Raw genomic sequence first — 12,339 nt, forward strand, 5'->3', positions numbered from 1 at the left:
GAGATCACACCACTGCACTCCAGCCTGGGCACAGAGTGAGGCTCTGTCTCAAAAAACATAAAACAAACAACAACAAAAAAAAAAAAAAAAAAAGAAAAAGAAAAAAAAAGAAAAACTAGCCAGGACACAAGATAGAACCAGACTTAAAAATACACAAAACTGGTTATGACTGATAATGCTTTGATTTTGAAGACACTGAGCAACCCCCAGAGCCTCAACCCATCTCCACCAGCCTCGCTGGCATTTAAGAGGATGTGACTGATTTCTTTATTCCACACTAAATGTGCCCCTTGGGAGGGGCAATGCATTAACACTTTCTTTTATACTCATACCATTGTGGGTAGGATGTTTTCATTTATAAGTTTACCACTTTCATTTTATTTCTAAATAGGCAGTCATACCAAACTATCTGTAAATTCTTAAGGGGCTATACTATGATCTCTGCTTTCAGAAAGAAGTCAACATGAATATTAAGAAATGTACAATTTTACGACATGAAAGTAGGAAAGAAAAAAGATTAGGGTATTAAATTTATGCATATTTAAACAGATAAGAGGTTTTCCCAAATGCCACCTGAGCCACTTGCTGGCTTTTGGACCTTAGACAAGTTGCTCAGCTTCCATGAGCATCAGGCTCTTCATCTGAAAAACAGGGTTAATAGAAGAACCTACTTCAGAAATTTGTTGGGATGACTAAACAATATCGTATTTGCAAAGTATCTAACATAGAATCTGACATATAATAAACACAAAGTAAAAGTCAGTCATTATTATTTTATTCATAAATGGGGAGAATTTGCATCATTAAAAAATGTACAGAAGGGTGAGGCTGGAATTCCTGGAGGTAACATCAGCAATTTTCTATTTTTGCTAAGGTCTAGGTTGCTTTAGCACTCTGCTATTTATAAATCACAACAGACAGCATTTGATGAGAGCTTTCTTTATGGTTGGCATTGTTCTGCATTCTTGCTATAAGTTTCCTCACGTAATCCTTCCAGTGACCTCTGAATTAGATGCTATTATTGCATAACCATTTCACAGATAAGGAAACTGAGACATGGAAAAAGTAAATAACCTGCCCAAGATAATAGACCTGCACAGCTAACAAATGGTAAACCCAAGATTCAAACTCTAGACACAGCCTGGGTGTGGGTACCATGCCCTCTGCCACGGCACTATGTCACTGCTATTGTCAGCTGAAGCTCAAATGGCTGTTAGAGACATCAAATCCTGCTCCAGTTGCTGCGTGTAGTCCTGCATTTGTGCAAAGTGAGTGTGGACTGAGGTCCCACTGAGGTGGGGGTCTGTAGGGATGTGTTCACTGAGAGAGGTGACTTTTCCTAATCCACTGGCTCAAAGGGGACAGTTTTCAAATTCTCACAAGGACCATGCCTGGGCCAAAGTAGCCCCGGGGTCTCAGTTACCCCTTCTTCACGTACTCTTCCAATGAAATCAGGCTCAGCAGCTTCCTCTACAGGCAGCGTTCTGTCCTCCAAGCAGGTGTGCCTGGGAAAAGATGAATCATCTGAAAACACTGGCCATGAGAATGGATGCCCTGGTCTCACTTGATCAAAGAAGACAAAGCTGTTAATGTACTGGAGCACTCTCACTGCGGAAATGAGTCACACCACAGAGCCTGGCTGCTGTGGCATCATATGGAAACTGTAGCAAAACTCAAGGGCCGCTCTGGAGTGAAGGAGAGCTTGGCTGATGGCCAGGAAAAGGTATGTAGGGTGCCAGACCCCTAATAAAAGAGGCTTCACAGTCAAGCCTCTTGCTATAACTGTCTCTCCCACTTTCTCTTTTTAAAATTCTTTTTCCTATTGTAAATATCCCATTAAATGAAGACTATTGTCTCTCCTTTCACATAAGAGACCCATTCAGAGCCATTAGCAGTAATGAAAGGGAAAAGCACACACAATCAAAAGGATGAGGGGTGTGGTGTGTTCCACCAAGAGGGGAAGCAGGAGGTGGAAAAGGGTTGGGGTTGGGCTGAGTAAGGAAGAGCCCTGTGTGTCAAGCTGGCCTGGCCTCTTGGAAAATCCCATGTGGAACATCCCCATGGATAATGTTGGTTACAAGGAAAAGGGGAGGCATAAAAAGGGAAGAGAAATGGAGCGAGCTGTGCTTGTGGCTTCTAATACTTTTGGGAGTCAGAAAAATAGGTAGGATGCTGATCCATGCAAACAGAAGAGTGGATCTGATAACCAAAAGAACATAGTTTCCATAGCCTTCAATTAGATTTAATTCCAATTAATCTTAGCTTTCCTGGGCATCATTAGAATGAGTTTCTCCGACATTATGCAAGGTAGACATTTTATAAGACAGAAAGTCAGCTGCTTTTTTAAAAAAAGACACTTTTTTTAAGGCTAGTGAGAAAATTAAAAGTTATTTTAGAAATAGGAAATAGATTTTTGACAACGCTATTGATTTTTATTCTTTTGCTTTTTTATAATCAGGCATCAAGACCAGATTAGCCAACCACAAAATTTTTCTCATTAATTCTTAAAACATAGGTGATACATCTGTTTTGCAGGACAGTAAAGAATGACAGAGATGATAGGGTATATTGGTTAAAAGAGAAGGCTGTGCAACAAGACTATATGGATCTGAATCACATGTATTATTTCCTAATATGTAATCTTGGACAACTTACTCAATGTCTCTGGACCCCAATTTCTCATCTGTAACTCGGAGAAATAGAAAATACTACAGAAAGTTGTTGTCTGGATTAAATGGTTTAGTTTCAGTGAAGCACTTGAAAAAATACTTGGCATGTTATAAATGCTCCATAAATGTTTGCTGTTATTATTAACCAATGACAAATAGAAGTCCAGCATGTCCCCATACATTTTCACATAAGAGTAGATAACACACACAATGGTTCTTACCATGAGTTTACTCTCTTTGACCTATGAAATGTGACTGCTTAAGATTTTGTTCAGAACAAAATGCAAATCACACTTGGATCTTCTCTATGACTTTGAAGCATTTAAATGTAGCTCATCACCTAGGTTGGATACAGGAATGCCAGCAATGAAATCTCTATTTACTCCTTATCGTTTAGCGAGTGTTACAAGGATGCATGGAATCAGAGTGGTCATCTCAAACCCTATATTTGGGAAGTTTTGGTAGTTTGGGCAATGACTTTGCAAGCGAGGGCAAATGAGTCCTAAGAAAATGTCTTTGAATCGTGCTCATACTGTCATTCTCTGCTGCCCCCAAATCACCAAGCAAAGTTAAAATACTATTCCTTCTTGATAACCCTGAGATTATGTATTATACTTTGGTGACATTTTCCCTTGAAAGCTATCTCTTCATATATTTTAATATAATTTTCCTGTGTACAAAGTTTCACTAGGCCATGTGTGAACCACATTAGTAATGAGATTGAGTACAAAAGGATGTTAATTATTGAGGCTGCTTTCTGTATGACATCTATATATATATCACTGTGGCATTATCCTCATTGCTCACGTGGTCTTCTGGGTGGCAAGACTAACATGTTGACCACTCCTAGAGTTTTACACTACCCTGAGTAGACCAAATGTGCCAAATGTTTGAGACCTATTTACATTATTACATGTATGATATGACAGCTAAGAATACTCAGCATATGGAAACATTGTTAAGTTGTTCTAAATACGAACAGAACAGAATTATTAATCTCAAATTAAATAGTGTGCTATTGCTCATTCAAATTCATTAATTGGAGGTTGAAGATCTGGATAAAAGCAATATTTAGTTCATTTCCCATAACAGTGGCTCTCAAGGAGAGAGGTCTAGTCCCTGAGTGTGCTTTGGAAATTTACAGGGACAATTTTGGTTGTCCCAATAGTTGGATGTGCTGTTGGAATTTAGTGGGTGAGATCCAGGGATACTAATGTCCTGCAATGTTTGAGCATTCACACAATAAAGAATTGTCTTACATCACTCATGACTGTTTAGTGTATCACTGGCCATTCATGTATGCAAAAATATGGTAAGGTGATTGGCATTATATCCCTAATTCAGTTAGGATTACTTCTCTCTTGCTCTCATATTATGCTGATAAATTCGGCCTGTTATTATGTAACCTAATGCTAGTTTTTAGTCTAGTATTTGTTTATACCTCAGTTCTTTAATTTTCCTCTTTGGCTTGACTGCAGTGACTTATGATCTTTTTATGACTCCTAATCCAAAGTTAGTCATTGTAAGTGGGTAAAGAAAAGAATCTAATTAATCACCATGACTTCTAGTGTAGTCATGTCCAAGATTTTCCAAATTGGAATACATATTATTTTATTATAATTGCTTTCTTTCTATTTCTCTTTTATTAAAGGGCATTTTATGAAACATTTAAATGGCATGTGAAATCATTTCATATTTATGAATTTCAATTTGGAAGAGAAAGGGGAGCACATTTATAATATATTATACATGTACAAATATTTTTTAAATTGTTATTTGTGTGTGTTTTATCCATGTATTCTAAAGTTGTGAACAGTTATGAAGAGTTACATCTTCTGTTATATAGAGATATGTACATATATATATATCATATGGTTTAGGTAGACATGTTATGTAGATATATATTTTGTATGCTATAAATATTTATGTGATATATGTTATATAGTTACCTACTCACATAAATATGCAATGTATATTTATATATGTGCATACTGTGCACACATGCCTTATAATACATAAATATATACATATTACATTCATATATGCTACATGCAACATATGCTATAAACATTTTCCCTGCATGCATATATTTGCATCACATATGTGTACATGTATACATGTGCTGCAGAGATATATGATACGTCACATAGATTTGAAAAACACACGTGTATCTTATACATGTATATGTTATATGATATGTACAGTCATGTTACATGTTTGTATATACTTATGTGTTGTCTATTAGATAATAGAAAAGACATACATTTATAACATATTTTTATAATAAGGGTATGCTTCATGCAGATAAAGTGACTACAGAGGACTTGCTACAATGTTAATTTATTCTCAAATGGGAAGTTATGAGTTTATAACTTTTAGCATTCAAATTGTATTCTTAAGGTATATTTCAAGTGAGATTCAACAAGTCTAGGTATACTTGAGAAAGAAAGGCAGGAGGTATATGAATGAGGTAATTGATACTTATTCACTGATTCATCTACACTAACATGACCAAAGCTTTAGTGGAAACTAGAACATTATAGCCAGTTTGCTTATATCCTTATCTTTTCTCATTTCTAGGTCTGTGGCAGAGGCACAGACCGGTGACTCTCATTTGCATTTCATATTTGCATATAACTCAATTTCCTATATCCAGCTAAGGGTAACATCAGAAATGCCCGTATACATTTATCTAAATACACTGGAAGTGGAAAAGGCCCAGAAGCGCTCTTGGGAGCTCCAGCTCACACAGACTCATTCCCATTCTCCTTACAAATTCTCTCAGGTGACAGACGCCATGTGACTCTTCCACCTCCTTATCTTGGCATGTGAGTCACTGTATAATCATGTACAAGAAACTGAGGATTGATGCTAAATATGACTCAGATATCAGGCCATCTAGTAGACCAGTAATTCTCTTCCATGTAGTCAGCCTCAAAGTAGGTATTAAATGATCCTCTCAAGTTTCATCGGGTAACAGTTGGAAAATGGGATTTCTTAGCAGATCACTAAGGCTAATGAAGTCTTTGACTGAGTCTAGTTGTAGCCGATTTAAGGTTGTAAGATATATTCAGGCCAAGATCCATTCCTTTGTGTTGGCTTTTAGCCTTAACTAAGTCAGAGATTTTGCTTTCTAAATCTACAGGAATGCTTTGTAAGATGTATTTCTAGCCCCCATTTGCCTGGATTCTCAAGGATAACCTTGCCTAAAGGTAATCATAGCAAGGACCCTGAGGACAAAGACACATTACTAAGAGCTACTGAAGCCAGATTAACCATTAATCTGGAATGGTCAAATGTTTAGTGAAGTCAAACCTTTAGGAAATCACCTACATTTATGCTGCAAAGCAATCAAATAGGTAACTAACAGCTCACGGGGCAGGGATACAGTAAGAAGTAGCAATAAGTTCTTTGACAGCTTCCTAAGAGCCTAAAATCCTATCCTTATAGTATATCATAACCACTTTAATGGCCTACCACTGACGTACATAGTCCCAAGTGTTTCACTACTCTTCATTGGTCTTAATGCATTTCAAGGACTACTTTGACCTGTTGGACCTGAGACATTGGACTGAGAAGGATTAGAAGCCTGAACCCAGACTCAGCTGTTGTAGGAGTGTGTGTGTATGTGTATGTGTCTGTGTGTGCAGTTTGTGAACCATTTGAAATATTCACATCAATGGGATAGAAGAGGATGGAGACACCAAATTTAAGTTTCTTTCCCTTCAATACATTCTTCAAAATTAGATGCTGGTGAATATCCATTGAATATTATTGGACCTTTTCTTTTCCCTTTTCTCAGAGAGAGGATAAAAATAAACAAAAAGGAAATACAGTCAACCTTCTCTCACGTATTTTGCTATCTGAATGGACTCTGACTCTCAGTTGCCTAGAGCTCTCCTGGTTAACACAGAAAGCAAAATCATGGAAAACTCTTTCTCTGCCAGTGGTGGATACACCCCGGGGACCCACATGCAAAGACAGGGAACTGATGTTTTATGTGGCAACAGCATGAGCTCAGGTTAAGGAAGAATTCAGGTGGGCTTTCAAGAACATATTTCTTCTTTATGTTCTATATTTTATAGAAATTTTCTGTTAAAATGTATATTTCTGCTTAAGGGAGAAAAGAAACAGAGACTATGCCTTATTTAATTTTGTATCCAAATACTTCATGTACTAAGCGGCACTCAGTAGACACTCAATAAACAATTCTTGAATGAGTGAATGTACAAGTAGATGAATGAATGTCACTCAGTTTCCATTTCTTCGTCAGTGAAATGAAGATAGTAACACGTGCCTCTGGGTTTCTACAAGTATTTTTAAAGATAATATACAGAAAGTGTCCAATTCATAGGATGTGTTCAATAAATATTAATACCCACTCATTGTACTATTCAACTCAGGACCTGGTTGAAACCAGGAAAATTATCGTACCTGACCAGAGAAATAGTATGTGTAAAGCATTTAGGCAGAGTGATTTCCTATCTATGACTGTCATTACTTCTATGCAGATTTCAACTGAGGAATATTCTCCTAGCTCTGTTACTGTCTGGCACGACTTTATGTCCTTAAGGTCCTGTCCCTTCTCTCTGAATTTGGGGCATATGGGCTTTTAGTATGGTCACTGGTGTCAGGATAAGTCCCTATAGAGCTTTTTTGACCCATTTGTTTATAAATATCTGTTTGCCTCTGGATAGTCTCATCTTCTTCAAGTTGTGCCTACATCCTCCAACATGATACTCTGTTTGCCATTTGCACAAAATATCTTCTGTTTGTCAATCGAAATGTATTTCCCACTCTTATTCATCCTGTCTTGCACTCAAGGACTATGTCAATGGGCACCCTTGCTGGCCTCTGCTGGTTAGATGCAGCCAATGGGGTGGAGGATAAATTGATATGGCACTGGCAAAAGCTTGAAGGAGGATGGGAGGAAAGTGGTCTTTTGTATTTATTTCCCAAATTATCTCCCTACACAGTCATCCCCGTTTGACAACTCCCATAAACCAAAAAGCCATCATGTTTGTCAGGCAGCCCTCTCTATGCAGTTACGTAACCAGGTTCTGGTGACTGCTTGTTCCAAGTACCCATTCAGTTAAGGGTTAGTAATGGCTCTGGTGCTGTCACGAGGCCTGTAGTGCTGCCCCATCCCCGTGGTTTCTCTACCCTTCCCCTTACCTTTATAAATAGTCTTTGTTGAATCATCCTTGATTATTCAGCCTGTGTGTGACACCTGCTTTTTTCTCAATCCTAACAATACAGCATCCATGCTTTTGGTCTTCTAACTCTCTTTTTTGACAATATCCTCTTTCTGAAATATTTTATGGTATAATGAACATGGTAGAAAGAATAATAGCCCTTAAAGATATCTATGCCCTTGAACCTGTGAACATGTAACTTTACATGGCACAAGGAACTTTGTAGATCTAATTAAGAATAGAGACCTTGAGATGAGGAGGCATCCAGGGTTATCTGGGTCAGTCCAATACGATTACATGAATCTTTAACAGCAGAGAGTATTTCCTAGCTATGTTCAGAGGAAGATGTCACTCCACAAGTAAGGTCAGAGATATGCAATATTGCTGGCTTTGAAAATGAAGGAAAGAGTCTACAAGCCAGAGAATGTGGTGGCCCCTAGAAGATGGAAAAGTCAAGAGAATGGATCCTTTTCTAGAGGTTCTGGAAACAAATGCAGCTATGCTGACACCTTGATTTTAGCCTAGTGACAACAATTTTGAACTTCTGACCTACAGAACTGTGACATAATAAATTGATGTTGTTTTGAGATACTAAGTTTCTGGTAATTATTATGACAACAATAGGAACTTAATACCATGTTTTGAGATCCAGTCCAAAGATGTTCTCCTCACTCAGAAAAATGATGATTTGACCATACAAGTAGCTGAAAAATACTAAATGCAACGAATGAAGGAAGCAGTACAAGACCAACATATGGCAACAAAATTTGAGAGACATTGGAAGTTCCCCTGTCAAAAATTATTTCCCCTAATGTGTATGAATCATCACTATTATACAATTACTTTTCATAAAGATAATATTTTCTAACTTAAGGCAAATGTCTCTGAGAAAGGTAGTACATTATCACTTATCAGATAATAGCACCATAAATAGAGGTTGATGAATGTATAAATATAAACTGTTAGTATTAAGATTTATTAAAAGAGTAGTTAAGATCTAGTCAGTGCTGCACTGTTTAATAGGCTTGATTCAAGCTTATTCATCAAAAATATTTATTAGGATATATTCAACAACATGTTGAATGGCGGAGAGACATTATAGAATTAAAATAAAACACAGACTTCTCTCCAGATTGTCTCACTGTAGCTGAGCAATGGGCATATGTGTCTGTAAGAAGGAGAAAAAAGGAAATGGGAAAGGGTTGGGAAAGAAGCCAAGGGAGATAGAAGACTCAGCACTATTTATGCCCATGTAGAAGAGAAAATAAGAGTAAGAGGGCAGCTCTACTCCCATGGAATATACCCCCGATCATGGCTCCACGGGAGTCAGAAGGCAATAGACACAGAATATTCAGCTTTGAGAGAAGCAAGACGAATGGGCTTTAAAGAACAGAGTAGCAACAAATTTGAAGGCCAATCTTAAGATCTTTCATGGGTTTAAAATGTGCTTCCAAATAATAATTCTAAACCACACCAGGTTTTCATTTTTAAGTTTTCATTTTCATTTTCTAAGTCTGCAAATAGGATTCAGAATGCTGATTTTCTCATAGCACTTGGTCAAGTTTTCAGGGGTGGGTGGTGGATGGATGCTTGCATGGAAAGATTTATCATGGTAGTCCTCATTAATATTAATCACTGACTTAGATAAGTAAAGACAGTGTCTCTAAAAGCTCACTTTAAGTTTTCAAACCTCAGTATGAAATAGCTAAATTCACTAACCTCTTGCTTTGATTTTAAGAAAACAATAATTCACTGGGCTTGCACAGACATTGCCATAAGGCTGATAAGTTAATGATGGACTCAGAGGCCTGGAAAAAACTTCAACAAATCACCTAGTTCCTTCTTTATACAAAGTTGGAGCTAATAAGCAATTATATATCTTTAAGAATGTAAATAATCATTATATTGTAACAGAATATTTCTCTCTTGATATGAACATGGTTTGAATTTACTATAGGATTGGTATACTTTTGAAAGCCAGCAAATTTGAGGAATAAATCTCATCTAGTGAAGCCAGACCAAAAAAAAAAAGTGAAGAAAAAAATAGAAACCAAAACGGATAGGAAGGGCAAAGTTGTCACAAGCCTCCAAATACTTAATTTCTTTCACTAATTTTCAGAGCCTCAAACCTTTATATTACACATGGAATTGAATATCTTCTCATTGTGTTATTGGGAAGCACAAACTTCTTTTCATTGTACTTCATACTTTATTAATTATTCTGGTGCAGTGTTATTATAAACTGTTGTTGATTATCTAACTCTTCTGGGCATGTGAATGATGCCAGAATGTCAGTTTTACATTAAAAGGCTGTCGTTTGTGAAAACTTAATACCAATACAGAAATAAAGTATGTATTTAATTAAGGCTTTAATCTTCCCTGAGTTCATTTTTTAGAAAGGAGGGTGGAGCCCTGGATGCCAATGGGGTTAATAATATTTTCCTAAAATGACTCTTATTCCTATAAGTATTAGTAAACATCCATTTGTGTTAGTAATTAACTATAATGGCTTGATATTATTTTACCTCTCTTGATTGTATGTTCCAGTCCAGATACTTATAAACTGTGCCACCTATGTATATTGCCAAATTAAAAATAAAATGAAAATAACTGCCCACTTAGCAGACAGCTTCAAGAAAATAACCAGGTAGACAAATAGTGATGGAGTGGAGGAGACATGGGAGCAGATGAGGGTGTATCTGAGGAGCTGGGAAGAGAAGGGAGAGAATTTAAAAGAGAGAAATAAGAACAAAATCAACAAAAAAAGACCTGCCAAAGCCAGGGAGCTGGAAAAGAAGGGAGAAAACCATACAGTGTTGAACTAAGGCCAGGATCTGCTAACTTCATGCCCCAAGTGTGCAAAGGCATCTCCAGTCTTCCAGTGACTGACAGCCACAGCAGAGTGGTTGGGGTATGCCAAAGCTTGCAGCTGGTTCTTCATATGGAACAGGTGATGGTAAAAGGAAATGTCAGAAAATTAAGCCTACCACTAGAGGGTATTTTCTTTTACAGGTTTTCAGGGAAAGCTTTGTTTCCTTTTAATAGGCCCCATTAGTAATGAAAATGTACTCAGCATTTCCACTTCGGACTTCCACAGCTCAGTCATGGGAAGGTTTCCTTTTCTTGTTTTCATCCCTCACCTGGATGTAATGCTACCTAGGTAAAGAGTCACATGGCTCTGGAAGCATAGGAAGCACATCATCGCTGTTGCTGGGGATCCATTTCCCCTCCTGTTAGCAGAAGGTGAAAGGTAGTGGGAGAAAGATGGATGGGTCCTACTGACTTTGAAGGGCTGATTGTGGCTAAGTTCAGAAAAACAAACAAGCTCCTTTACCATTTGTGAGAATAACCAGCAGATTAAAAAAAAAAAAAAAGGTATCTCTTCCAAAATAGGTCAAATGTTGAAAGAGTATTAAAAAATTAATTTTTCCTTTTTTTTTTTTTGTTTCATCCATGGCCCTGGAATGCTTGCTGACATAGCCCCACTTAGGTTTCAGTTTCTGGAGAGTGCCCTTGAGTTCTAATGATAACCATAATGATATTTTGCGGGTTCCCCACTGCTTAAACAAAGACAGAATTTATAATGTGCCTCAGAGCATCAAAAATGGATGTTGGAAAACATTAATATTACTATTTTTATCACTATTTAGTGAGCAGAGCTGGAAGATATTAATATTACCATGATCATTATTACGGTGAGATAACGAAAAAGTGGAACTCCATGTGGCAAAGAGATTGTTGAGAAAGAAAAACATGGATGAGCCTATTTTTCTTTAAGTTCTTTAAATCAGACTTAACTGGAAAAATAATCGCAGTGGCTAACAGAGTCAGGAGTCAGGGTAATTAAGTGAGTAAATGAGGCCGGTGTCATTTGAATTTATGCATTTTCCTTCATCCCTTTGTTTGCTCTGCCTTTCCCTTTCACTGGGTCTCCACTGCAATGTTGTTTATTCATGGAGGGCATGCCACAGTTTTTAATACTGGGGGGAAAATCTGAAACCCTTCATCCGACTGGCCAATGTGTAGACTGGAGAGAACACAGGGGGATCAAAGTGATATGAAGACAACAGGGGTTTCATTAAAATGTTCCGTTCTCTGCCTGAGGACAGAGCAGTGAGAAAAGGGTGGAAAAAAAAATCATCTAGCCCAAACAAGTTTAACTTAAAAAAAAAAGCAACGAACCACCTGTGGTCTCCTTGGAAACAGGCAAGCACACCCTCCAGCCACCTTTTAATGAAACCCCAGAGCCCCTTTATTAATTTATTAAAGAATCTATTTTCTGAAGATTCATAAACCTCATATAACTCATATTCCAACACATCTCTACTATGCTAATGGCATGCACTTCTATGAATAATTAATTATATAATTAGTAATAATTAGAGGTTGTTGTATAGGTCAAACTATTGGACTGACAGCATGCTATTGTCAAAATGTCACTCGAATTAATGGAACAGCATTTAAACAGAGAGTGA

This window comes from Mandrillus leucophaeus, unplaced genomic scaffold (genome assembly GCF_000951045.1).
Source record: "Mandrillus leucophaeus isolate KB7577 unplaced genomic scaffold, Mleu.le_1.0 Scaffold1732, whole genome shotgun sequence".
Lineage (NCBI taxonomy): Eukaryota > Metazoa > Chordata > Mammalia > Primates > Cercopithecidae > Mandrillus > Mandrillus leucophaeus.